Genomic DNA, 27,186 nt, shown 5'->3' with positions numbered 1-27,186 from the left:
CAAGTTGAAATGTATGTCAAATACTAAGGTATACGGTCTCTGGGCGGTGTAAATAATTTATACTTCTAAGTCAATGCAATCAAAAGACGCGGCCATTTTTGTGGCATATGTCGATACTTGCAATCTCACTCATTGCAACATATAGAATCATGAAATGTGACCTGAAGCGAAGATTCGCAGTATAAGTCAAGCAAAAAGTCCGAAAGTAGTTCATTTACAACTAGATCACATAAAAAATATTTTTTTTCCGTTTCTTGTCCGTCTGCCGGCCTGCCCGTCCATTTAAATTTAAGACTCTTTTCTTCAGGAACGGATTGAGGTATCAAATTGAACTTTATGTCAAATACACTGAAGAGACAAAGAAACTGGTACACCTGCCTAATATCGTGTAGCGCCCCCGAGAGCACACAGAAGTTCCGCAACACGACGTGGCATGGACTCGACTAATGTCTGAAGTAGTGCTGGAGGGAACTGACACCATGAATCCGGCAGCTCTGTCCATAAATAGGTAAGAGTACGAGGGGGTGGAGATCTCTTCTGAATAACACGTTGCGAGGCATCCCACATATGTTCAAAATATTTCACGTCTGGGGAGTTCGGTGGCCAACGGAAGTGTTTAAACTCAGAAGAGTCTCCCGGGAGCCACTTTGTAGCAGTCCTGGATGTGTCGGGTGTCGCATTGTCCTGCTGGAATTGCCAAAGTCTGTCGGAATGCACAATGAACATGAACGGTGCACATGATCATATAGGATGCTAACGTAAGGGTCTTCGGCTCCGAAAACTCATACCCATGACATTTCGTAGAATGGTTCGCACACTGACACTTCTTGATGGTTCAGCATTGAAATCTGTAGCAGTTTGTGGAAGGGTTGCGCTTGTGTTGAACGATTCTCTTCAGTCGTCGTTGGTCCCGTTCTTGCAGTACCTTTTCCCGACCGCAGCGATGCCGGAGATTTGATGTTTTACCGGGTTCCTGATATTCACGGTACACTCGTGAAGTGTTCGTTCACTACTTCGGAGATGCTGTGTCCCACCTCTCGTGCGCCGACTATAACACCACGTTCAAACTCACTTAAATCTTATTAACCTCTCATTGTAGCAGCATTAACCGATCAAACAACTACGCCAGTCACTCCGTTGCCGACCACAGCGCCGTATTATGCCTGTTCACATATCTCTGTATTTGAATACGCAGGCCTTTATCAGTTTCTTTGGAGCTTCCGTGTAGTCAAGTGTATGGTCCCTGGGCGGTGTAAATAATTTATGCTTCTAAGTCAATGCAATCCAAAGATACGGCCATTCATGTCACATATTTTGATACTCGCATGGTCACTCATCAGAATCAACGGACATACTATCTGTGTCTCACGCCTGCTGGTCTAGCGGTAATGTGCGTGCTTGGAAATGGGGATTTTTAATATTCCAATGTATTTATCTGTGCTTACATGAAATTTATTTAATTTTTCGAACTGAAGCGCATCTACACATACAGTCTCGTTGTGATAACACGCTGCCGGTCTCATGGATCAACCAGTTTGATCAAGGATTTGCTGATTCTTGTTCCCCCATCCCACTACCACCACTACAGCTTCTGTATGTACTGTGCGTAATCCTGCAGCTACGATGGGACTGAAGGTAGTCCTGCCAGAATGGTTAGATTCTGGCCAAAGATACGCTGCCTCACAATAAAACCGACGCATCCAGCACAGGAGGAGGAAACGAAATAAAACGTCACGGGTTGGGAAGGTACGTGCAATTATTTCGCTGATTACAATATCGAGGGTAATTTGCAAAGAGTTTGGCAGCATGAACCCAGTTATCAGTATGCAGTAATAAATAACAACCGCCTCCTACCATAATTCGTTATTTTATTAAAATGCACGATGCAACTTCACATTTCGTTTAATTCCTGGGTGTTCCTGTTTAATTCCCGTAGTAGTTGTATGGTTCTGGAGAATGTTTATGTGCAAATACACACTTTGTATTGAACAGCACATTTACAGAAACATTTTGACATATGACATGTTCGAACAGAGTTCAAAACAAGTTCTGATTCGTGATCGAAAATGTTCTGTGCCAAAACAAGTTCTGAACTGTGTTCGAAAATTTGCTGTGTCAAAATGTTTCTGCAAATGTGCTGTTTAATAGAAATGGTCCATTTGTACATAAACATTCTCCGAGAACCAAATACCTACTACCAGAAACAGCCCAAATTAAACGAAATGTAAAGTCGATGTAGACTGTCAAAGCACCTGAAGACAACCCCCCCTCCCCGGACTCGAAATGCATTGTGCATTTTACTAAAGTCGCGATTTGTGGCTGAAGGTGGTTGTTCTTATTATCACGAAAGTAATACAGTCACGGAAAAAGCACTGCAAACAATGAATAAAATTAAGTATAATATCGGTATGCAGTCCAACATGGGGCCACTGTCCCCACAAATGTGGATATTGTACGATTCGACAAGCAGTCGAAATGAAAACGCACAACGAGGCCCCTTTCAAGCTGAGTCAGGTACTGACAACGCTGTATCGCACGAGTACGCGGCATCTTTGTGTCTTTCGCAGTGCTCATTTGACATCTATCAATGTTTGACTTCAAAACTCAATTTCAAAGGGGAAAATTATAGTTAAACGTGCATGGAAACATGTCTTCCGCGTTGCAATCAAGAGACGGACGAGGAAACCTATTAGCAATGTTTTAACAGAATAAAGCCAAAAAAGTCTCCTAACATAAAAATGCATTTCAGTTGTTGCATTCACGGTGAGTAAAACTGCCACCAACCCAAAGGTTGGTTTAATCGTCACAGTGCTTTACTAGGCAAGGTCCTATTCGAGGTATTATACTGTTGCCAGAGGTAAGAGGATTAATAAGTAGTGGATAAAAATGCTAGGACTGACCGGGGATCGAAGCCGATACCTTCGGATCTGCAATCTGGCTCTTAACCACTTTTCTCCACGACTGGCTCTTTAGTCACAAGAATAAGTGTGATAATTAATATGATTTAACTTGTTAATTCATTGCTGTTTCGTTCGTAGATTTTTGAGGTGTGAGACTATTATTCGGTCCTCGAAATCCTTCGGAATACAACAGCTCAGATTTAGTACCTAATTACGCACGCGTGATACACTCATTTTAATTTCTGACCGGAACATCAGATAAAAATTCCACGGGGATGCTGTCTGGTCCATGTTTGATTATTGGACATAATAAAATTGTATCTTCCACCTCGTCATCACTGGTTTCCATTGTCAGATTGTCTGTTTCTCTGGTGCTTAGTTTTCCGCGTAAATTTCTCGTTAATTCTTGTTGAGCCCGTTCCTCGGTAGGTTCGTTAGTCACCAGTCCAGTGAGATAATTAAATATTGCTGTTCTAATTTGCTTAGATTCGTGAGCGTTGTTCTATCGTCTACAGTGACTTCACTGAATATTTTCGCGTTTGTTCTTTTACTCCCCCGAGTAACATGGTGTATCCATACCTCCTCTCTGTGTGTCGCGTTGTGCGTTCTATATCTTATTTCGTAGCCTTATGTTTGTTGCCGCTTCAGTGTTACTAGTTTTGCTTTAATTTGTTGTTTTTTCTTCCCTTAATTCTCTACTATTCTTTCGTCTAGACAGTGTAGACATCTGAGATATTTGAAGTAAAATTCCGTGGTCTTCCTGCACCAAAACTTTTTCTTTCGCGTACGTCATCAGTATTTTTCTTAATATCGGTTTTGCATATTTTCACCACCTCTCTTAAGCTGAACCCAAAGGCTCTTTTCTTTTACTATAACGAAATCCGTTGAACTAAAGCATTGCACAATTGCACAAATGTTGATGTAAAACTTAAATATTATCAACACATCTTTGAACAATAAGCGTTTTGCTGTCATTGATAATCCCTCTGAGACCTGCCTTTAGCACGTCAATGACGTGCTCAGTACAACGCTCATAAATCACAATTCATAACCGCAGATCAAAATAAACTCATATTTTGCATTTAAACGAAAGGTTTTACCCTGCTTTGCAATTCGACACCATCACAGTGAGACAAGCAAATTAGGAATATAGATTTAGATGGTTTCCTAACCAGGATCGGTCGTGGGACAATACTTCAATTCTCACATTCAAACCAAATCTGTGTTTAATAGGTCAATTTTCTTTTTACCAAAGTCACGACGTTTACCACAATAAATTGATAGAAAACAACTTTTCAGCTAAATGAACTTAAAATCTCGTAATGTTGATTAAGAAATTGTTCCAATGCAACGAACACAAAGTGGTATAAAATACGGAAACCACGAAACTGTCCAACAGCTAAACCGAATGATTAATGTCCCGCTAACGCTTTAGGGAGAAACCTCTCGTTCCTGGAAGACTGCTTGGTAAATGCTACAAGCTTTCCTAATCTGTGCATCTCGCAAATGCAAAGTAAACGAGTCCAGAACGCACGAAATAATTCAATTGATCAGTCAACTCAAGTTACGAAGCAAATCCCACAAATTGTTAGCTACTCAGAAAGTGGACAGCGGCGATACGAAATATGTAACTTACTCAGAATTCAGCACCGTTTGCCAGAACACGCTACAGCCAGCTCCGGATAAAGACGGCCAAATTGGCGGCAGAAAAAGGCTGCTGCTACCGACGTTCTCTGGTCAAGACTGCCTCAGACGGCTTCTCTGCGTTGATTCTGAAAGTATCGTCCCCTAACCTCACTCCTTGGCTTATCGAAAAACTATACATGGAAGCGGAAGACAACCAGCCATTACCATAGCACTCAGCACTTCGACGTCAGACCACAAGTGGCCCATCGGGACCATCCGACCGCCGTGTCATCCTCAGCTGAGGATGCGGATAGGAGGGGCGTGTGGTCAGCACACCGCTCTCCCGGTCGTTATGATGGTTTTCTTTGACTGGAGCTGCTACTATTCGGTCGAGTAGCTCCTCAATTTGCATCACGAGGCTGAGTGCACCCCGAAAAATGGCAACAGCGCATGGCGGCCTGGATGGTCACCCATCCAAGTTCTAGCCCAGCCCGACAGCGCTTAACTTCGGTGATCTCACGGGAACCGGTGTATCCACTGCGGCAAGGCCGTTGCCCATTACCATAGCGACCAGCGAGAATTTAGCTTTGTTTACGTGAGTACAGAAATTTCCCATTCTTGACTTACAGGCTGCATCTCAACTTGAAAGAGCTTGGTATCAGCAACTAGCCTTGTTGCTCTCGTTATTCGAGTCCTTAGCACCTAAATATGGTGCCTAGCAAGACACAGTTCATTGGATGACAAGATTTGTGGAGAAAAGACAGCGAACTGAATCACGTTGGCCGAGTAGTGACGTTTTGGCCCGTTCTTAGATCAGCGAACAGGGAAGTGAATTCGTCATACATATTCACACGATAGGGACTTGATGTGGCTTAGCGACAGCTGCCTACAAAGGAAAAAGGCACATTCGCCACCAAGCCTAGGGGCAGGGACTCCGCAATCGCATTTGCAAATTGCAGTGCCCGGAGGACCGTCTTCTCTTTTCCAGAGTCTCTATGACTGATCGCCTGTGGTCAAGCCAGACAACAAGACAGTCATGTGGCTCTTATTTCGTAACAAGATAATCTGAAGCCTTTCTCCAGAATCTGCAAACCTTGTACTGTCCTCAGAAACAGCCAAGAAATGAGTAGAAACAGTCAAATGTCGTTTAGCTTTATGTGACGGTCACATGGCATCACCGTATCATCTCTCTTTTTGATAATAATAAAACACCCATTATTGCAAAACTCGACAGTCACTTAATATATGCATTTTAAGAAAGTGGCCTAGTTCAATCCAGTACCGGCACCCAAAGATCAGGAAATTTCTAACAGTCCCCTAACAATTAAATTAAAATTGATGCAAAGCATTGTAGCCTGTTTGACTGAAATGGCAACTAACGTAAAGACAACTATGGAACCTTCAAATTAGTATATATAAAATTTGTCAGCAAACTTTAAACATAACACAGGGAATCTCTGTCCTACTTGATACGAATAAAGTTATTACAAAGTCGTTGCATGGCCAGGTTAACATTGCACGCTTGCTGTTCTTACACTTCGTAGAGCAGTGCATTTACATTAAGCCAAGATTTTAAAAAAAGAAAAATGTCACTACATTTGGCATCCACAACGATATGATTTTGCTTCCCGACAATTTTCTCTGTTCTCTATTAATCCATTGTCTAGGATGGTTTTAGATGTAAACTAGAGGAATTAAACTGCAGAATTGCAACAACTGGACACGATAAGTGTTACCCTAAAATAAATTCAATGCTACGCCATACAATACTGTTGTCTTCACTGCATTCGTATACGTAAACTGTTGCATGGATCAGTATAAGTAGTAATAAACTATTGGTGGAGCAACTACTGAAACCATATACACACAATTGGAAAATTTGACGGCTATATTCCGAAAGTAGGAGTGCATTTTCGTAGTGAAACTATTTAACACACTTACGTTTCTTTGAACTTCCTCAAGTCAGCCATAGCTACATTTTTATTTAGCAGTATTCGATAAAACTCTGCTTTGAAGTACATCACAACGCACACTTGACTCAGTGACGCATTCCTGTTCCACTTATTCTTCTTCGAGGCGGACAGTATGAATGCTGCCGCACCTTCCTCAGCGACCGGAACAGGCAGCACCAAATGCACGTTTCGCTCTAAGGGAATTTTCTTTGGCGTCGCCTCTCTGCCCTCCCGTTCACTGTAAATCTCTTAACACGGAGTCAAATAAGAGCTGCAGCCTGCAGTGCGTCACGGGGTCTCCGGACTCTGCTGAGCGCACAGTCTACACTCTCATCCGCCACATGCAAATACCCAGCGCCGTGTAATACTCGCACTCAGGTATTTGCCCAGACCCTCCATTCCGCCAGCACGACCGCCAAGTATGCACATCTTGAGGCTTAACTTACGCGCTCGCTTACTGTCCACAAGAATAAGCGCTGTCTTGCACTTTACTTCTGTATTACATTCCTTACATTATTCTCAAACATTTTCTTACATTATCTGATTTTCTTATTTATCAAGAATTGTATTACTCGAGTGCAAATTCCATATGCTTTTCCATTCTGATTTGTTACTTTATCATCTACGAAGGCTTTTTTTTTTTTTTCGGGGTCCAAGCGGTCGCCAAATCGCAACCACAGTGAAAACCAAAAATGTTTTATTTGCAACATTTAGCTACACTTTTCAGCTACCTCTCGAAATAGTCACCGCTCCGATTCAGACATACGTCATAGCGTGGTACCAACTTTGCAATACCTTCTGTGGCGTAGCAATCTACATCATTCATAGCAGTATTACGGTAGCAAGCTGCTTCATGCAGAGATGAGCCATGGGTTTGTCACGACAGATGTGTTCCTTTCAAACCTGTTAGTTCCAAGTAGTTACGGCTGTGGCCGAATTGTGGCGCTATCGTACAGATGGTAAATATCCTAAGAAATCATAAATAAATGTAGTTTTGTAAATAGCGATTTGCTGCTAAACTTATTTTATTTATTTGTTTAACCTGACCTGATTAGAGCCATCAAACCCTCTCTTGCATCAGATCAGGCATCCACACATGCAGTAACTTTTAACTTCATAGTTACCTAAGAAATAACAATTGTAATGTGACAACTCGTATTAAAATGATTTGAGTGTCTGAAATGGCAGTGTAAGTAAATTGAATTTACTATGAACAAAGAGTGTTAATGCTAGCAGTACCTGTACTACTGCAGTTACTGTCACTAACAACGAAGTTGTTGTCTTCAGTCCTGAGACTGGTTTGATGCAGCTCCCCATACTACTCTATCCTCTGCAATCTTCTTCATCTCCAAATAAATACTGCAACCTACATCCTTCTGAATGTGCTTACTGTATTCATCTCTTGGTCTCCCTCTACAATTTTTACCCCCTGCAGTTCCGTCCAATAATAAATTCGCGATCCCTTGATATCTCAGAATGTGTTCTATCAAACGATCCCCTCTTCTAGCCAGGTTGTAGCACAAATTTCTTTTCTCAGCAGTTCTTAATAATTACATGATCCACCATCTAATCTTCAGTATTCTTCTGCAGCATATTATTTAAAAAGCTTCTATTCTCTTATTATCTGAACTCTTTATCGTCCACGTTTCACTTCCATACATGGCTACACTGCAGACAAATACATTCAGAAGAGATTTCCCAACACGTAAGTCTACATTTGATGTTAAAAAAATTCTCTTCTTCAAAAACGCTTGTCTTTCTATTGCCATCCTACATTTTATATCCTCTTTACATCGCCCATCACAAGTTATTTGCTGGCCAAATATCAAAACTTCGTCTATTACTTTAAGTGTCTCATTTCCTAATCTCATTCCCTCAGCATCACCCGATGTTATTCGATTACATTCCATTATACTTGTCTTGCTTTTGTTGATGTTCATCTTATATCATCCTTTCAAGACACTTTCCACTCCATTTAACTGCTCCTCCAAGTCCGGATTACAATGTCATCGACAAACTTCAAATTTTTTTATTTCTTCTCCCTGAATTTTAATTCCTACTCCATATTTTACTTTTTTTTCCTTTACTGTTTAGTTAGTGTACATATTGAATAATATCGTGGATAGACGACAATCCTGTTTCACTCCCTTCTAAACCACTGTTCCTTTTCACGCCCTTCGCTCCTTATAACTGCTGTCTGGTGTCTGTACAAGTTGTAAATAGTCTTTCGCTCCCTACATTTCACAGAATTTCAAAGCGTATTCCAGTCAACATTGTCAAACGCTTTCTCTAAATCTACAAATGCTATAAACTTTGGTTTGATTTTCCTTAAGCTATCCTCTAAAGTAAGTCGTAGGATCAGTATCCCTTCGAGTGTTCCTACATTTCCCCGAAATCAAAAATGACCTCTCAACAGATGCCTCTCCGCCGCGGTTGAACCAATGGTACGCCGATATGTATTGCTGAGGCAAGCAAACCACATCACCGGCGTGATGACAGTAATAATAATGACTATAATAACAATAGTGGCAGATAGGAAGAACTTATAGGTGTACAAAAAAATGATTCAAATGGGACTTAACATCTAAGGTCATCAGTCCCCTAGAACTTAGAACTACTTAAACCTACCTAACCTAAGGACATCACACACATCCATGCCCGAGGCAGGATTCGAACCTGCGACCGTAGCGGCCGCCCGGTTCCAGATTGAAGCGCCTAGAACCGCTCGGCCACCAAGGCCGGCATAGATGTACAAAACAGTTGTTTTCTGACATATCGAGTTCTTGGGAAAGGAAATGTGAGGACACTCCATTGGTTAAGGACATTGTTGCTTTAGTAGATATGTAAATATAACATTGACTGGCTTCTGAAACTGGACATGTTTTTTCAGTTCTCAAATATAATGTGGGAGGTTATTCCAGAGCCGGGGTCCTGCTACTAAAAGGACTTCGAGAAAGTGGCTGAATGATGGACTGGGACAGGAAAGATTTTGTTCTGATGGAAACGGATGTTTCTGCCATGTTGTTCAGACAAGTGCGTTAAGACTGAGGAGAAATATAAGGGACAGTGTTCACATTGATAATAGAGTAGCGGAGAAAGAGCGCATAGAAATCTCTGCGCTTGCCTGCACGCAGCCAGGATAGCTATGTATGAATGTGACATGTGATCAAAGAGCCAAACATCACAGATGTTACGAAGACAGGCATGCGTAACCAATTGCAAGCGCCGTGAGCTTTCCTGAGAAAGGTCTTGCAGAACAACCTCGCTGTAAAAAGTAATTAGAAATATAAGTCTTTGTATAATTTTTACGTCAAGAGGGAAGAGCTTTTTATATTTTTGTAGGGCATGGAGAGATGCTGACGCCTTCTTGCACAGTGATTTCCGTGCTCAGTCTAATTTGGATTTTCATCTATTATTGGTAAATCTTTTGTTAATTATTGCTGATTTTAAAGTTTTTAATTATTAGAAAGAATGTGAAGTAAAATGATAAATGACTATTGTCATGTCAATTAACGGAGGATATGTTAGCGTGAGAACTGTATGGAAACAACATGAGTCATAAGCTCTGGGGAAATTGGTAACGAATAATTCGTCAGTTTATGATATTGGTGAAACAAGAAACATAGTTAGATAATTCTGTTAGATAAAGAGCGGATTATTTTGATATTTATGGGTTTTCAAAACTTGGCGCTTTTAATAAATTGCTGAGAAACTATTAAGTTGTGATTGGTCCAATGTAAAAGACACAGCACAGCGCGGTTTAATTCTGATATTGGACTGGCTATGATGTTCTCAGCCAATCACAAGAGAGTACATTCGCGCATATTTTCTAGATTACAGCGTTGCTTTGTGGAGTCTAGATGCATTCGGAGCTCAGCTACCGTGGTGATAGGGTACGTATGCTATGGAGCGCCGAACAGATATAGTAGTTTTGCGGAATTAAGAGTTCAAGTTGGTCGTCGAGTGCCGTAAAGTAATCGTGGACAATTGACGAAGACTAACATGCGAACTCCGAATTTTCTGTGCAAAACGTGACTTGATAAATAGCTATAATCCACTTTGCGTATTGTGGAAGTCGTAATTGGGAACTGAGCATTGGAAGCAACCGATTTTCGGGACTGAGCGGGACTTTGAAAACACAGTACATCCGTTTGTATACTTTCCAGTGACAGTTTCGGTTAAACACCATAAGCTGGCTGCTAAGAGTGAATGTGTGTGTGTGAATGTCGAAACTGTAACTTCAGACTGGTACGCACTGCGCGGTTACTATGCAACAAAGAAGTAACAATGTATCGTTGCGTTCATTTGAAGACTATTTATCATTTAGTAGCTCAGTTAACATGATACTAAAAAACTATTGATGTAGGGTACCCATCAGAATCGTTTTTCCCGACTGGTTCTGCTACAGCTTACCCAGTTGAGAATCGTTATTCGTCTTCTAACAGGCCACGAATGTGAGCTGCTGCAGAATAAGATATCGCTGTAAGATGAGTGAGACATTTTCCATTGTTGTTGTTGTGGTCTTCAGTCCTGAGACTGGTTTGATGCAGCTCTCCATGCTACTCTATCCTGTGCAAGCTGCTTCATCTCCCAGTACCTACTGCAACCTACATCCTTCTGAATCTGCTTAGTGTATTCATCTCTTGGTCTCCCTCTACGATTTTTACCCTCCACGCTGCCCTCCAATGCTAAATTTGTGATCCCTTGATGCCTCAAAACATGTCCTACCAACCGATCCCTTCTAGTCAAGTTGTGCCACAAACTTCTCTTCTCCCCAATCCTATTCAATACCTCCTCATTAGTTACGTGATCTACCCACCTTATCTTCAGCATTCTTCTGTAGCACCACATTTCGAAAGCTTCTATTCTCTTGTCCAAACTAGTTATCGTCCATGTTTCACTTCCATACATGGCTACACTCCATACAAATACTTTCAGAAACGACTTCCTGACACTTAAATCTGTACTCGACGTTAACAAATTTCTCTTCTTCAGAAACGATTTCCTTGCCATTGCCAGTCTACATTTTATATCCTCTCTGCTTCGACCATCATCAGTTATTTTACTACCTAAATAGCAAAACTCCTTTACTACTTTAAGTGTCTCATTTCCTAATTTAATTCCCTCAGCATCACCCGATTTAATTTGACTACATTCCATTATCCTCGTTTTGCTTTTGTTGATGTTCATCTTATATCCTCCTTTCAAGACACTGTCCATTCCGTTCAACTGCTCTTCCAAGTCCTTTGCTGTCTCTGACAGAATTACAATGTCATCGGCGAACCTCAAAGTTTTTACTTCTTCTCCATGAATTTTAATACCTACTCCAAATTTTTCTTTTGTTTCCTTTACTGCTTGCTCAATATACAGATTGAATAACATCGGGGAGAAGCTACAACCCTGTCTCACTCCTTACCCAACCACTGCTTCCCTTTCATGCCCCTCGACTCTTATAACTGCCATCTGGTTTCTGTACAAATTGTAAATAGCCTTTCGCTCCCTGTATTTTACCCCTGCCACCTTCAGAATTTGAAAGAGAGTATTCCAGTTAACATTGTCAAAAGCTTTCTCTAAGTCTACAAATGCTAGAAACGTAGGTTTGCCTTTTCTTAATCTTTCTTCTAAGATAAGTCGTGAGGTCAGTATTGCCTCACGTGTTCCAACATTTCTACGGAATCCAAACTGATCTTCCCCGACGTCAGCTTCTACCAGTTTTTCCATTCGTCTGTAAAGAATTCGCTTTAGTATTTTGCAGCCATGACTTATTAAACTGAAAGTTCGGTAATTTTCACATCTGTCAACACCTGCTTTCTTTGGGATTGGAATTATTATATTCTTCTTGAAGTCTGAGGGTATTTCGCCTGTCTCATACATCTTGCTCACATAAGTAAACAAAAACACACCGCGGTGCGGCAGTAGAAGCCAACCGCCAGTGCTTTCCGCCAATTCTCTACGCCGGTCTGCAATTCGTTGTCAGTGCCAAAAGGCTGTCGTCCTATCCTGCGGTGAATGTGAGCGAAGAGATGAATATCAGAGGGAGCCAATTCCAGGCTATATAGCTGGCGATCAAACATTTCCCTTAGACAACGCTGCAGGGGCGTCTTTGTTTCAGATGCAGTGTGCGGCCGAGCATTGTCATGAAGAAAGACTGCTTGATGACAACATTCCTCTTCGCTTGTTCTGTACTGCCCTTTGTAGAGGCTTTTCTCGAATCGCCTGCACAAGGTCATCAATTGTACTAGCTTCCTTCCTTGGCTGGCTGAATCACGAACGTCTGTAGCTCATGCTTCAAATTTCGGAGACCACTGCAGCTCTGGTTCAGACATCTGTAGCAGCGTGGTACCAACGCTCCTACACAGTTATCTGCTACTCAATTTATATCTTTATTAATTATTTCTGATTTGAAGTGTGAGTATTAGTGTGAATGTGAATTGAAATGATAAATTATTATTGTCACGTCCATTAACGCATGACAGCTACGTTATCTGGACTGCAAAAAATTAGAATCCTTAAGGATGAAGAAATTGAATGAAAGCAAGCACTCCACACTTTTCGGAAGAGTCTATTGTTTTAGGCGTCTTTAGGTGCTCCTGTTCGCACAAAAGTGAAATATGTCATCGACTGGCATACTAGATACACTGCGCAAAGCTTCATCTGATTTTCACTGAGGTTTTAATTATGTGTCAGCTCGCATCTGGAAAAAAAAAAAAAAAGTCCTCGTATATGGTAGTGAAAATGTATCGATATTGAGATGGAGATTAAAACTCCTTGGCCGGCCGAAGTGGCCGCGCGGTTCTGGCGCTGCAGTCTGGAACCTCGTGACCGCTACGGTCGCAGGTTCGAATCCTGCCTCGGGCATGGATGTGTGTGATGTCCTTAGGTTAGTTAGGTTTAACTAGTTCTAAGTTATAGGGGACTAATGACCTCAGCAGTTGAGTCCCATAGTGCTCAGAGCCATTTGAACCATTTTTTTTTAAAACTCCTTGAAAAGATCTTTACTGCCATTGTCCTGATGAAAGACGGAAAATTTTGGAGTTAAACTAAATGCGAAAAAGTTCTAAATAATATTTCGCACAGAAATTAAGTGGTTCTTCATTCCGCGAACAATTGCCTATTTTTTCTCGATGGTATCCAGACTGTGATGAACTTATTCACATTTCAATGTTGTTGGTGTAGAGCGTCCCTGAGTTCATTAAATTTTTCTATAAACATTATCAGTTCATGTTCACATAAATTTTGTATATTGTCTATACCGGTTTTAAGTCTTCGGAGATTTTAAATTTCCCGCAATGCTTCTCTGTCGACGGCTGCGTCAGGACGTAGTAAGAGTGAGTATCTCTTCAAGATTTTTCCTACTGGAGGACTTCTAGATGGGAGAGCTTCTGTCCACAAAAAACAAACAAATACCGTCTCGATCACAACCTTTTGTTTACCGACAACCGGTTTCAAATGGTTCAAATGGCTCTGAGCACTATGGGACTCAACTGCTGAGGTCATTAGTCCCCTAGAACTTAGAACTAGTTAAACCTAACTAACCTAAGGACATCACAAACATCCATGCCCGAGGCAGGATTCGAACCTGCGACCGTAGCGGTCTTGCGGCTCCAGGCTGCAGCGCCTTTAACCGCACGGCCACTTAGGCCGGCAACCGGTTTCAAACTGCGCTGCAGGTCGTATTCAGGTCTGGAGCTGCAAAGTGCAATTTGTCAACGTTGATCCAGACAGTGTTTGTTTGTTTCTTATAACAAAATGGTCACGGCGCCATTATTCTGTCCATATATCAGCATAGATTTAGAAAGCATCGCTTGCACGAAACTCACCTAGTCATTTTCACATGATTTCCGGAATGCGTTTGACATGGTGCCCTAATGCAGACTGTTAAACTTACGACCATACGGAGTAAGTTCACAGATGTGTGAGTCGCTTGAATTCTTCTTAAGTAACAGAACCCATTACGCTGTCCTCGATGGCGAGTGTTCATGAGAGACAATGGTATCGTCTGGAGTGTCACACGGGAGTGTGATAGGATCGATCTTATTCTCTGTACACATAAATGAACTGGCGAGCAGTGTGGGCAGCAATCTGTGTGTGTTTTCTGATGATTCTGTGGTGTACAGGAAAATGTAGTTCATTTACTGTAGGAGGAAAATGTCTAGTTGGTGTGATGAACGGAAGCTTGCTCTAAAGGAAGAAATCGAAGCAATTTAGAGTCAGGCTGCTATATTTGTTACCGGTAGATTCAATCAACACGCAAATATTATAGAGATGCTTCTTGGACTCAAATGGGAACCCCTGGAGGAAAGAGGACGTTCTTTTCGCAAAAAACAGTTGAGGAAATTTAGAGAACCGGAATTTGAAGCTGCCTGCAACACGGTTCTACCGTCACCAACGCACATTTCGCTTAAATACCACAAAGACAAGATAAGTGAAATTAGGGCTCGAACGGAGGCATATAGATAGTCGTTTCTCCCTCGCTCTGTCTACGATCGGAAAGGAAACGACTAGCAGACAAAGTACCCTCTGCCATGCACCATACGGTTGCTTGCGGAGCATGGCTCTAGATGTAGATGTAGATTGTAGCAGAAGTGAATAACTTAGGCGTAACGTTGCATGAGCACTTCAGCTGGACATGGAATATTTTGACAAGTCTCTATGCCATCCAAAGTTTCAGAACTTACTTCCATTGTATATGGAACGTAAACGTAATTAATTACTTTTTCTATTGAACTTCTACTATTGATATGTAGTCAAATTGCGCATGAGTAGTGAAAAGGGTACACGGTTAGAATTAACCATGAATGCGTGTGTGTATTACATCTGCAACATTCATCGGTTCAATCGTTTCATGCTTCATAGAAACAGTTAGGATTGTCGTAGCCAGACAAAGTACGTGACTACTATATGTTATGTCTATGTCATCGACTACTCGAAGTGGGTGCATCCCATTACCTTGCATCAAAGATGAAGTTCCTGTCATTTTGTAATCGTAACACTAGGTCTCAATTACTTATGATAGTAGCTGCGCCCATCCATAAAACAAGCATATCCGTAAATGTCTCTGCTGCTTGGAAATTTGGAAATTTGTGGTAAGTTCCTATTGGACCAAACTGCTGACGTCATCGGTCCCTAGACTTACACACTACTTAATATAACTTAAACTAACTTACGCATACAGTTCAACTTGATTCATGAATTGCATTCAGGAAACGGCTGAAGCACTTCTTTTTATCAGCCTCACAACTTTTCCCTAATTGAGACGCACAACAGTTTCCCTCTATAAGACAGAAAAGCAAAGGCCCCCATCTTCTCCCAGCTAGGCTTCATTCTCTTCTCATTTCTCAGGCTGATACTCTACTGTCTCACACCTTATCTTCAGTAATTGCCTTCCTCTATCCCTTCCTCCTCAATCTTTTGTGTCCTGTCGACTGCCTCCAACTCTCATTGTTTAAATCTAACCGCTTATAATCTTACTTCGTTGCTCTTTTCAAGAACGAAATAACCCGTGTTTTTAGGACTCTGTGCCTCAGTCGGTCAAAACGGATTCCTTATAGAATCATGTTTTCCATCTCTGTCCTATTTTTAAGACCGCTTTTCTTCAGAAACGGGGAGAGGTTTTAAAAAATTGGAATTTATGTCAAATACTAAGGTCTATGTCTATTGGCGGTGTGAAAAATTTAAGCTGAAATCAAAAGAAAAGACATTTGTCACACATCTATATTCGCAAACTCACGCGTTAGCACCTATAGATTACTTTCCGTTGACGTAGGATCATGAAATTTGACGGGAAACAAGGTTTCACTGTACAAGTAAAGGAAAGTAACCCAAAATTGTTAACTTGTCAACAATAATAAGAGATTGTCGTCAGCGAAGATCCTTTTTCTCACGAAAGGGTAGTCGTATCAAGTTGAAATATGGGAAATACCAATGTTTACGACCCCTTGGCGGTGTAAAAAAAATTTAAAGTTCTAAGTCACTGCAATCAAAAGATATAGCCGTATGTGTCATGTTTTGCAACTCGTAAAATCCCTCATCAAAATCTATGGATTCACATACGTGTCATTCCTGATGATCTAGCGGTAAAGCGCATACCTGGAAATCGAGAGGTCGCGGGTTCACATCTCAGTAGTCTTCGTTTTAACCTAGCTTTCACCTCTCAATGGTATAAGGAGACGCCAGAAACAACACTAGGTTCGTATTTCACGTTAAAATGAAGGTCCCGTTTCTCCGCGTGGATAACTGCAATACCTTAGGAACACGCAAGCCGCCAAAGAGGGGTCCAATAGAAAGACTTTCACCCGGCCACACGAAATTATTATTTTTATTATCTATTTGCATAATTAAGTTTGTACGGAACACTCAGAGTGAAATTTCCACTTGGTCTTGTTCGTTTTCTTTTCTTTCTACTATCACTACTACTGCTTCCACTTTTTTCACCACAGTTATTTCTAAATTTTGGATAGTATATTAGTTGTAACACATATTACAAAATGCTTATCTTCATGACAGTAATGCGAAATATACCGGCAGAAAGAAATAACACCAAAAAGTCCAGGTAACATATTTAAGTGATTAAGATCACAAAATCACAAGTTAATGTACGAGCGAGACAAGCCATCGCAAATGTGAAATGCTAGTACATTACTAACCGGTGTAGCCGCCAGAATGTTGAATGCAAGCATGCAAACGTGCATTCATTGAGCGGTACAGCTGCCGGATGCCAGTTTGTGAGATGGAGTTCAGTGCCTGTTGCACTTGTTCGGTCAATATAGGGACGGTTAATGCTGTTTGTGGATGTCGCTGGAGCTGTCGTCCGATGATGTCCCATAACTGCTCGATAGGAGACAGATCCGCTGATCGATCAGGCCAAAGCAACATGCTGATACTGTGCAGAGCACGTTGGGTTACAACAGCGGTATGTGAGCGAGCGTTGTCCTGCTGTAAAACACCCCCTGGAATGCTGTTGATGAATGGCAACACAACAGGTCGAATCAGCAGACTGATGGACAAATTCTAAGCCATGGCTCATATATGTTAGAGTAATATGTCTACCTCTACATGCAGTTTGAACGCTTCTACCAGCAGGACAATGCAACTTGTCACACAGCTCGCAGTGTACGTGCGTGTTTCAAAGAGCACCAGGATGAGTTTGCTGTACTCTCCTGGCCACCAAACTCCCCGGATTAAACCGAATCGAGACTCTGTGGGACCACTTCGATCGAGCTGGATCGTCAACCGAGAAACCTAGCGCAAATGGCCACGGCAATAGAGTCTGCGTGGCTCCACATCTCCGTCGGTATCTTCCAGAACCTCAATTACTCGCTTCTGGACGTCTCGCGCTGCAAAAGTTGGTTATTCAGGATTTTGACAGATAGTCAGATTAATGTGACTGGACGATGTAGTTGTAATAGAGATGACAGATTGGTAGTCGTTGGAAGAATCCTAAGAAAACATCAGCACACGAAAAAAGTGGCTTCCGAAATCGCTCAATCGATTTTTGAGTCAATCACGCATCTACCGCTGGGAGTGGATGATGACGTTGTTCAAACTTTCGCGCTTCCTTAACTAACTTGTAACGAAACGCTGGACTATTCCTTGGAGCATATCTACTTCCTCTATTACTCTTCCCTAACAAAGGCCTCATAGTGTCATCGGCTAGATCTCACTGTAAATACAACATGGATGCTGATGACCTCCTGTGCAAAACCAAATAACTTCAGGAACGCAATTGAGAATATGGGTGTTATAAACCTTTGTGAACTACCTCAAAAAGCAAACAGTATAGAGTTAAAATTCAATCCATCCAGTATCCAAGCAATCCCGGTGGTCATTCTAGGCTAATTAGCCCAACATTTTTGGAATTTCTTCTCTCTTTAAACCTAAGTGCCGGCCGAAGTGGCCGAGCGGTTCTAGGCGCTACAGTCTGGAACCACGCGACGGCTACGATCGCAGGTTCGAATCCTGCCTCGGCATGGAAGTGTGTGATGTCCTTAGTTTAGTTAGGTTTAAGTACTTCTAAGTTTTCGGGGACTGATGACCTCAGAAGTTAAGTCTTATAGTGCTCAGAGCCAATCTTGCACCCCCTTAGCGGCTGAATTTGCAAAAACACTGAAACACGAATTTTCTTAAAGTTCTAGCCGAGAAGTCAAATACTAGTTATCACAGATGTATCTTTAACAAGCTTTAGTAGTTCTTTAATTAGGATTTATATCCTAATGCACTTTCACCCACTATTTTACCTCCTTAGTGGTTGAATTTCGAAAAATGCTGAAACACGTAAATTATTTCCGACTGTGAAACCAAATACCAGTTTGCGTAGTTTTAGCTCCGAAATTATCTTAATAGCGACATATTTTAAAAAAGCCTCTTATCTCCTATTCCACCCCCATAGGCGTGAAATTTCGAAAAATTCCATCTTAAACGCTGCCGAAAGTATAAGATCAACACCCTCTCCAATTTTCAAGTCTCTATCCTTAGGCTGATCGATTAAAAGTCAGTGAATCAATCTGGCCATATTTCACCCCCTTACAGGTTTAACTTCCAGAATCAATGAAACACATATTTTTTCATTTCCTGTGGAGAAGCCAAACACCAATTTTCAAGGATTTCACTTTTAAAGTGCTTCCACAATGAAATATTTTCATAAAACATTTAATCCCGTATTTCTCCCATTAAGTGGTTGAATTTCCAAAAACAATGAAAATCTTATTTTTTATTTCTAAAAGAGAAGGCAAATGCAAATTTTCATAGATTTAGCTTCAAGAAAGTTTGCCTAATGAATTATTTCCATAACAACTTTCATCCCCTATTCCACCCCCATAGGCTGTAAATTTCCAAAAACCGTGAAAAATGTGTTTTTTTTTTTATTTCGAACCGAGAAAACCAATTCAAATTGTCGTAAGTCTAGCTTCAGAATTGCCTTAATAGTGACGTATTTTCAAAAAAAACTTTTCAGCCTCTATTTCACCTCCTTATGGGGTGTACATTTTACGTTAACCGGGGACCTAGAAACGACGGAGAGTCTCCGTCCCCGCCGCAGCCGCAGTGTAGTCCACAACCCCACGACGACTACCGCAGTCCACTTCACTCCTCCACCGCCCCACACCGAACCCAGGGTTATTGTGCGGTTCGGCCCCCGGTGGACCCCCTAGGGAACGTCTCACACCTGGCGAGTGTAACCCCTATGTTTGCATGGTAGAGTAATTGTAGTGTACGCGTACGTGGAGAACTTGGCTTGTGGGGTGTAATGTCAGCACCCTTCGAAAATTTCAAGTTTCTATTACTGCTTCTTTGGGCTGGCCGATGATGAGTCAGTGAGTGAGCCAGTCAGTCGAGACACTGCCTTTTATAAATAAAGATGACGTTTTGCCATCGTATTGGCCACGTAGGGTCATTTAGTAACTTCAGCTACCCTTCTTTCTTTGTTGTTACCTATTTTCCAGTACTCCATCTTGTACCCATGTTGTCTTCCTTCTTTTTCTCCATGTTGCTTCTGATTTTTTTCTTATTCTGTCTTGAAACCCTACTAAATTTAGTACTTTTATACTTAAAAAGAGCCTTTCTGTAATTTCTGATTCTTTGCGCATGCACACAAACTTTCTGGTCTTAACACTATCGTATAGTGTTTCAGTTTATTATTATTATTATTATTGTTGTTGTTGTTGTTGTCTTTGTCGTTATTTATTGTATGATAATGATGATGATAATAATAATTAAAAAAGGAGTATGGCAAGGAGATAAACTATCCCCACTGTTACTTAACTGCTCGGTAGAAAAAGTAGGCACAGATGAAGATCCATAGTGGCTCTTCAACGTAAAAAATTAACTTACAATGGTTTCTACGGTTATATTGACTGGTGAGATAGAAGGCTTCACCAACACCTTGGATAATTCTGTAAAATAGCATTTGCTCCTTTAGAAGAGTGTATAAAGTGTTTGACATTTGTAAGTTCTAATGAAGGGGGAGAATATAAGACAATGAAACGAGCAAGTAATCCTAATAAACAGAAGTACGGAATGCTTTGGTTTCCCTTATATGACGTAAGCATAAGTGCAATAATGGACAAGGTAATCGACTGTTAGGGTGATGTTCCTTATGGTGAAAGGATGGTTGTGTAATACAGGCATATGTTGATAACGTCAGTGAATTCCTGGAACTTGTTGTGCGTGGTTGTCAATGCGTTCGGAACATCCCTTTGATTTTTGAACGTGTTGGGGTACCAAAGCGTAAACGTTCTGAGGCCTACCTTCAGATGAACCGTGGTCCTGTGGAACACATGCCTTAATGTGTTTATCCGCAAGGGCACATCTGCAGTCTGGATCCTCAGGGACTCAGTTGCAAGTGGTTCATGTGCTAAATCGTAATACGTTTTATCGGAGACATATGTTTATTAATATTATGTACTTATTTCAGTGTCCTCTATTCATCCCTTTCATTTGTACCTACGTCATGCACCTTGTAAGCTGTGATAAACGTTAGTATCATGTTAAACATATGTGTAGGACCAGAAATCACACCAGGGTGTCTTTTTTTCATAGGGTGTCAGCTGCAATTGTTCTATGCAAGCATTTTTCGAGGACGAAATGAAAGGTTCAACTTATAGCTTTCTTTTCACATCTTCCAAACTATCTGTGATGGTATGGGACTTGTAGGCCATGGTGAAAGGATGCATAGGAGAGTTGCAGCTACTGACAGCCTGAGCACACTATTCACGTAAGTTACTTGTAGGCCTACTCTGTAAAGAAGTATAAGAGGCGATATATATTCATAAAATGCTAACGCTGTCCGCGGCTCGTGGTCTTGCGGTGGCGTTCTCGCTTCCCGCGCACGGTGTCCCGGGTTCGAGGGGTCGAGGATTTTCTCTGCCTCGAGATGAGTGGGTGTTTGTCTTTCATCATCATTTCATCCTCATTCACTCGTAAGTCGCCGTAGTGGCGTTAAAGAACTTGTGGAGCGGCGGCCGAACCGCCCCGCGATGGGTCTCCCGGCCACCAATGCCATACGCTCATTATTTATTATGCTAACGCTGGGTAACACACGAATGAACTTCGGTTCCTGCCGCGTGGTGTGGTCGCGTGGTTTGGGGCGCCATGTCACTGATTGCACGGCCCTTGTCGCCGGAGGTTCGAGTCCTCTCTTGGGCGTGGGTGTGTGTGTTGTTCTTAGCGTAAGTTAGATTAAGTTATTTTAAGCAGTGTTTAAGTCTAGGGACAGATGACCTCAGCAGTTTGGTCACTTAGCAATTTTCAAAAACAGACAATGTCTGCAGGGATACAGCAATCACTTTTTTATGCAATGTTACGTATAATCCGTCTTGATTGCAAAATATTTATTCACGTGACCGGTTTCGGTTCCTCTAGAACCACCTTCAGATCTGCAATTTCGGTTACAGGAGTAATCCGTCCACACTCAGCAACCTTCACATGCTGCGGAATTCACACACATATGATCATTTTTTGAACTTCCGTTCCGTCTTCTCTAACTGTTTCTTTAAAATGCTATTCGCGTTCCAATGGTCGCGCCATCATCATCAAGAGCATTTTATTCCATTTACATCGTGGGCTGCGTTTGTCGTTATTTGACAGACAGTGATGGAATAAGAACGTTTATATAGCGTAGCACTAGTCGTAAAACCTTAACGCAAACTGCAGCACTGCAATGTGTTTTATGTCCTTCTGTTCGTATGTATAAGCTGCAACTATCTGTGTAGTAAAATAAGACCATACCCCCTACGTTGGTATGGCGCACCGCATGTGCGTCACCGCAATTTGAAAATGAAAAGAAGAAAAAAAAGTAGTATTTTGTAACTCACATAAGACACAATGATGAGAGCTATATAACGATAATGAGTAGATTTAACGCTGTTTCCATTTCTTCGAAGATCCAAGTTAAACGTCAAATTTCCGATATTGTCACATTTTGTGGCAATGTTAATAGTTTTAGAGGTGAGTAGTACAATTAGTGCACTTGTGATTGTCAGTTGTACTCTGACAAAGAAAAGGATGTTGTTGTTGTGGTCTTCAGTCCAGAGACTGGTTTGATACAGATCTCCATGCTACTCTATACTGTGCAAGCTTCTTCATCTCCGAGTAACTACTGCAACCTACATCCTTTGGAATCTGTTTAGTGTATTCATCTCTTGGTCTCCCTCTAAGATTTTTACCCTCCGCGCTTCCCTCCAATACTAAATTGATGATCCCTTGATGCCTCAGAACTCATCCTACCAACCGATCCCTTCTTCTAGTCAACTTGTGCCGCAAATTCCTCTTCTCCCCAGTTCTGCTCAGTACCTCCGCATTAGTTACGTGATGTACCCATCTAATCTTAAGCATTCTTCTGTAGCACCACATTTCGAAAGCTTCTATTCTCTTCTTGTCTAAACTATTTACCGTCCATGTTTCACTTCCGTACATGGCTACACTCCACACAAATACTTCCAGAAACGACTTCCTGACATTCAAATCTATACTCGATGTTAACAAATTTCTCTTCTTCAGAAACGTTTTCTTTGCCATTGCAAGTCTACATTTTATATCCTCTCTACTTCGACCATCACCAGTTATTTTGCTCCCCAAATAGCAAAACACATTTACTACTTTAAGTGTCTTATTTCCTAATCTAATTCCCTCAGCATCTCCCGATTTAATTCGACTGCATTCCATTATCCTCGTTTTGCTTTTGTTGATGTTCGTCTTATATCCTCCTTTCAAGATACTGTCCATTCCGTTCAACTGCTCTTTCAGGTCCTTTGCTGTCTCTGACAGAATTACAATGTCATCGGCGGACCTCTAAGTTTTTACTTCTTCTCCATGGATTTTAATTCCTACTCCAAATTTTTCTTTTGTTTCCTTTACTGCTTCCTCAATATACAGATTGAATAACATCGGGGAGAGGCTACAACATGGTCTCACTCCATTACCAACCACTGCTTCCCTTTCATGCTTCTCAACTCTTATATCTTGCATCTGGCTTCTGTACAAATTGTAAATAGCCTTTCGCTCCCTGTATTTTACCCCTGCCACCTTCAGAGTTTGAAAGAGAGTATTCCAATCAACATTGTCAACAGTTTTCTCTAAGTCTACAAATGTTAGAAACGTAGGTTTGCATTTCCTTTATCTATGTTCTAAGATAAGTCGTAAGGCGAGTATTGCCTCATTTGTTCCAACATATCTACGGAATCCAAACTGATCTTCCCCGAGGTCGGCTTCTACCAGTTTTTCCATTCGTCTGTAAAGACTTCTTGTTAGTATTTTGCAACCGTGACTTATTAAACTGATAGTTCGGTAATTTTCACATCTGTCAACACCTGCTTTCTTTGGGATTGGAATTATTATATTCTTCTTGCAGTCTGCGGGTATTTCGCCTGTCCCATACATCTTGCTTAACATATGACTAGATAAACATCAAATTTTCATCGCTTAGTATTGCGTAAGACCTCCGTGAGCATGGTTTCATAATACAGATTAGAAGATAGGGAGACAGAATGCTCTCCCGTCCCGAGCCTCTTTTTGTACCACAAATTACCTAATGTTAAAGCCTTCCGTAATACAGCCATTGTTTCCCGATTTCAGGAAACCGAATACTTGCAAAACGCAGACTGTATCTAGCATCTTCACTCTTCTAGTTTGCATCGTTGCCGAGGTTATATCGTCCTCGAAGTTCAGTGCCCGATTGCAATTCATCGCGATGGCTAAACAGAGGGGCGGAGGAACACAAATTAAGCCGACGACGGCTGCCTGGCTGACTCGTGGGCAGCATCGCGGAGACAGCATCTCCGCCCACGCCGTGGCTACATCCGAAATCGATACGCTAACTCGCAGCCGGGCCGCTTAGCGGAATTAAAGAGCCGGCGCGCTTCTCTGGCCCTCCAGCCGATATGCCCACCTGGGGTAATTAATGACCGCCTGCGAGGTAATTTCAACAAGCGATAGCTGCTAGGACGCCGGGGGCACTTCAGAAACTACCGGCAAGCCAAATTCGAAAGTAGATCTTACACTTTAATTGCACGACGCCTTATATGGGCGCTTAAGAACCATTCACGTGTGGGTAGATAGCAACTGAAAAGTAATCTCAAGATGGCATCGTTCAAAGTTTCTCACCCTCTTCTTTTATTTTATTTAACCCTCTTTGCAAATGGTGCACTGTTTTCAGCTTCTAAATACCAAGTTTAGCACTGAGGTGACAAAAGTCATGAGATAGCGGTATACACTTATACAGATGGTGGAAGTATCACCTACAAATGTTCAAATGTGTGTGAAATCTTATGGTACTTAACTGCTAAGGTCTTCAGTCCCTAAGCTTACACACTACTTAACCTAAATTATCCTAAGGACAAACACACACACCCATGCCCTTTGGAAGACTCGAACCTCCGCCGGGACCAGCCGCACAGTCCATGACTGCAGCGCCTAAGACCGCACGGCTAATCCCGCGCGTATCACCTACACAAATTATGAAAGAGCAGTGCATTGAAGGAACTTTCATTTGTACTCCGGCGATTCATGTGAAAGTTTTCCGACGTGATGACCGCACGACGGGAATTAACAGACACTGAACACGGAATGCTAGTGGGAGCTAGACGCATTGGACATTCCATTCCTGAAATCGTTTGGGAATTTGATATTCTGAGACCCACAGTGTGAAGAGAGTGCCGAGAATATTAAATTTCTGGCATTACGTCTCACCACGGAGAACGCTGCCGCCGCCGGCGTTAGCGTAACGACGGAGAGCTGCGGCGTTTGCGTAGAGTTAACGCATAAGCAACCACAGAAATCGGTGTGGGACGTATGACGAACATATCCTTTAGGGAAGTGCGGCGAAGTCTGGCGTTAATGGGCTATGGCAGCAAATGGCCGATGTGAGTGCCTTTGCTAACAGCTCGACATCGCCTGCAACGCCTCTCCTGGGCTCGTGACCACATCGGTTGGACGCTACACAACTGGAAAACCATGGCCGGCTCAGATGAGTCCCGATTTCAGTTGGTAAGGGCTCATGTAAGGGTTCGGGTATGGCGGACACACCACAAAGCTATGGACACAAGATGTCAACAAGGCAATGTGCACGCTGGCGTTGGCGCCATAATTGTGTGGGCTGTGTTTACATGGAATGGACTGGGTCCTCTAGTTATGTCCGGTTACTTGGGCACGATTTGCACGCATTCACTGGCTTCTTGTTGCCAAATAACGATGCAATTTCTTCCCATTCTAAACGGACGTTTTTGGCTCTGAAACAGGTGGTTCGGATAATAATTGGTGTGAGTTCTCGAGCCTCTTGTCGGCCCCTGTTCACGAATCTGGGTATTTTGGCCTTCGCCTCTCAATATATATTCCTTACTATCATTTCGTGTTAACAATATTAGCTTATTCACAAGAATAAGCAGCTTTCACTCAGTTAATACACGACAGAAATCATGTATCTACACACCTGGTCGAAAGAGTGTCGTTTCAAATTTTATCTAGCGGATGGACCTGTACGGGTATGGAGACAACCTCATGAGTCCATTGACCCTGGCCGGTCGCGGTGGTCTAGCGGTTCTAGGCGCTCAGTCCGGAGCCGCGCGGCTGCTACGGTCGCAGGTTCGAATCCTGCCTTGGGCATGGATGTGTGTGATGTCCTTAGGTTAGTTAGGTTTAAGTAGTTCTAAGTTCTAGGGGACTGATGACCACAGATGTTAAGTCCCATAGTGCTCAGAGCCATTTGAGCCATTGACGCTGCATGTCAGCAGGGGAGTGTTCAGTCTGGTGAAGGCTCTGTTATGGTATAGGGCGTGTGCAGTTGAATTGATATGGGATCCCTGGTACGTTTAGATACGACTCTGACAGGTGACACGTACGTAAGCATCGTGTCTAATCACGTGCATCCATTCGTGTCCATACTGCATTCAGACGGACTTGGGTAATTTCAGCAGGACAATACGGCACACAACACATCCAGAACTGCTACAGAGTGGCTCGGCTCCAGGCAGACTCTTCTGAGTTTAAACACTTACGTTGGCCATAGAACTCCCCAGACATGAAATATTTTGAGCATATGTGGTATGCCTCGCAACGTGCTATTCAGGAGAGATCTCCATCCCCTCATACTCTTACCGATTTATGGACAGCCCTGCAGGATTCATGGTGTCAGTTCCCTCCAGCACTACTTCCGACATTAGTCGAGTCCATGCCACGTCGTGTTGCGGCACTTCTGCGTGCTCGTGGGGGGCCCTGCACGATATTAGGCAGGTGTACCGGTTTCTTTGTTCTTCAGTGTATATTGCTTTGCTCAGATAGAATTTCCAAATCTCCACAATGAAGTTGCAAAAGTGCTACAATATTTCGATGAACATATTTTTGTCACAGACATTTTTTTATTTATGAAAAAATAAGTCACGATTCTGTGGTAACTTGAGTGCGAAACTGTAAGAAATTGTCCGTGTCTCTCCGTATAGCGACAGTTTGTACCTGATAAAAATGACATCTTCAGCACGCCCAAAATAATTACGTAATACCCAAAGGTTTTTTTGTTTGTGACCTATGTTGTTGAGAAACACGAAATATAAAACCAATTAGTACGCAATGCAATTGAACTGCAATTTAAATGCGGCACATTCCCAGTTTTCCCCTCTCCCCCTCCTCGCTCTCATACAGCTTTGCGTGGCGGTCGGGGAAGCGTGGAGTAAGGCTGGGCGATTTGGCAATCGTGCCCGGGCACAGCCTGCGAGCCGAAATTT

General features: G+C 42.1%; 1 protein-coding gene and 1 pseudogene across 1 annotated transcript in view; one reads left to right on the top strand and one right to left on the bottom strand.

Moving 5' to 3' along the window:
* The window catches only part of LOC126199498 (synaptotagmin-10-like), a 582,178-nt gene that overhangs the window by 40,951 nt on the left and 514,041 nt on the right, over window positions 1-27,186 (top strand). The window lies entirely within an intron of this gene.
* On the bottom strand, window positions 4,965-5,082 carry LOC126199920 (5S ribosomal RNA; annotated as a pseudogene).

This window comes from Schistocerca nitens, chromosome 8, assembly GCF_023898315.1.
Source record: "Schistocerca nitens isolate TAMUIC-IGC-003100 chromosome 8, iqSchNite1.1, whole genome shotgun sequence".
NCBI classification, from domain to species: domain Eukaryota; kingdom Metazoa; phylum Arthropoda; class Insecta; order Orthoptera; family Acrididae; genus Schistocerca; species Schistocerca nitens.
This window is presented reverse-complemented; position numbering and strand designations above follow the sequence as displayed.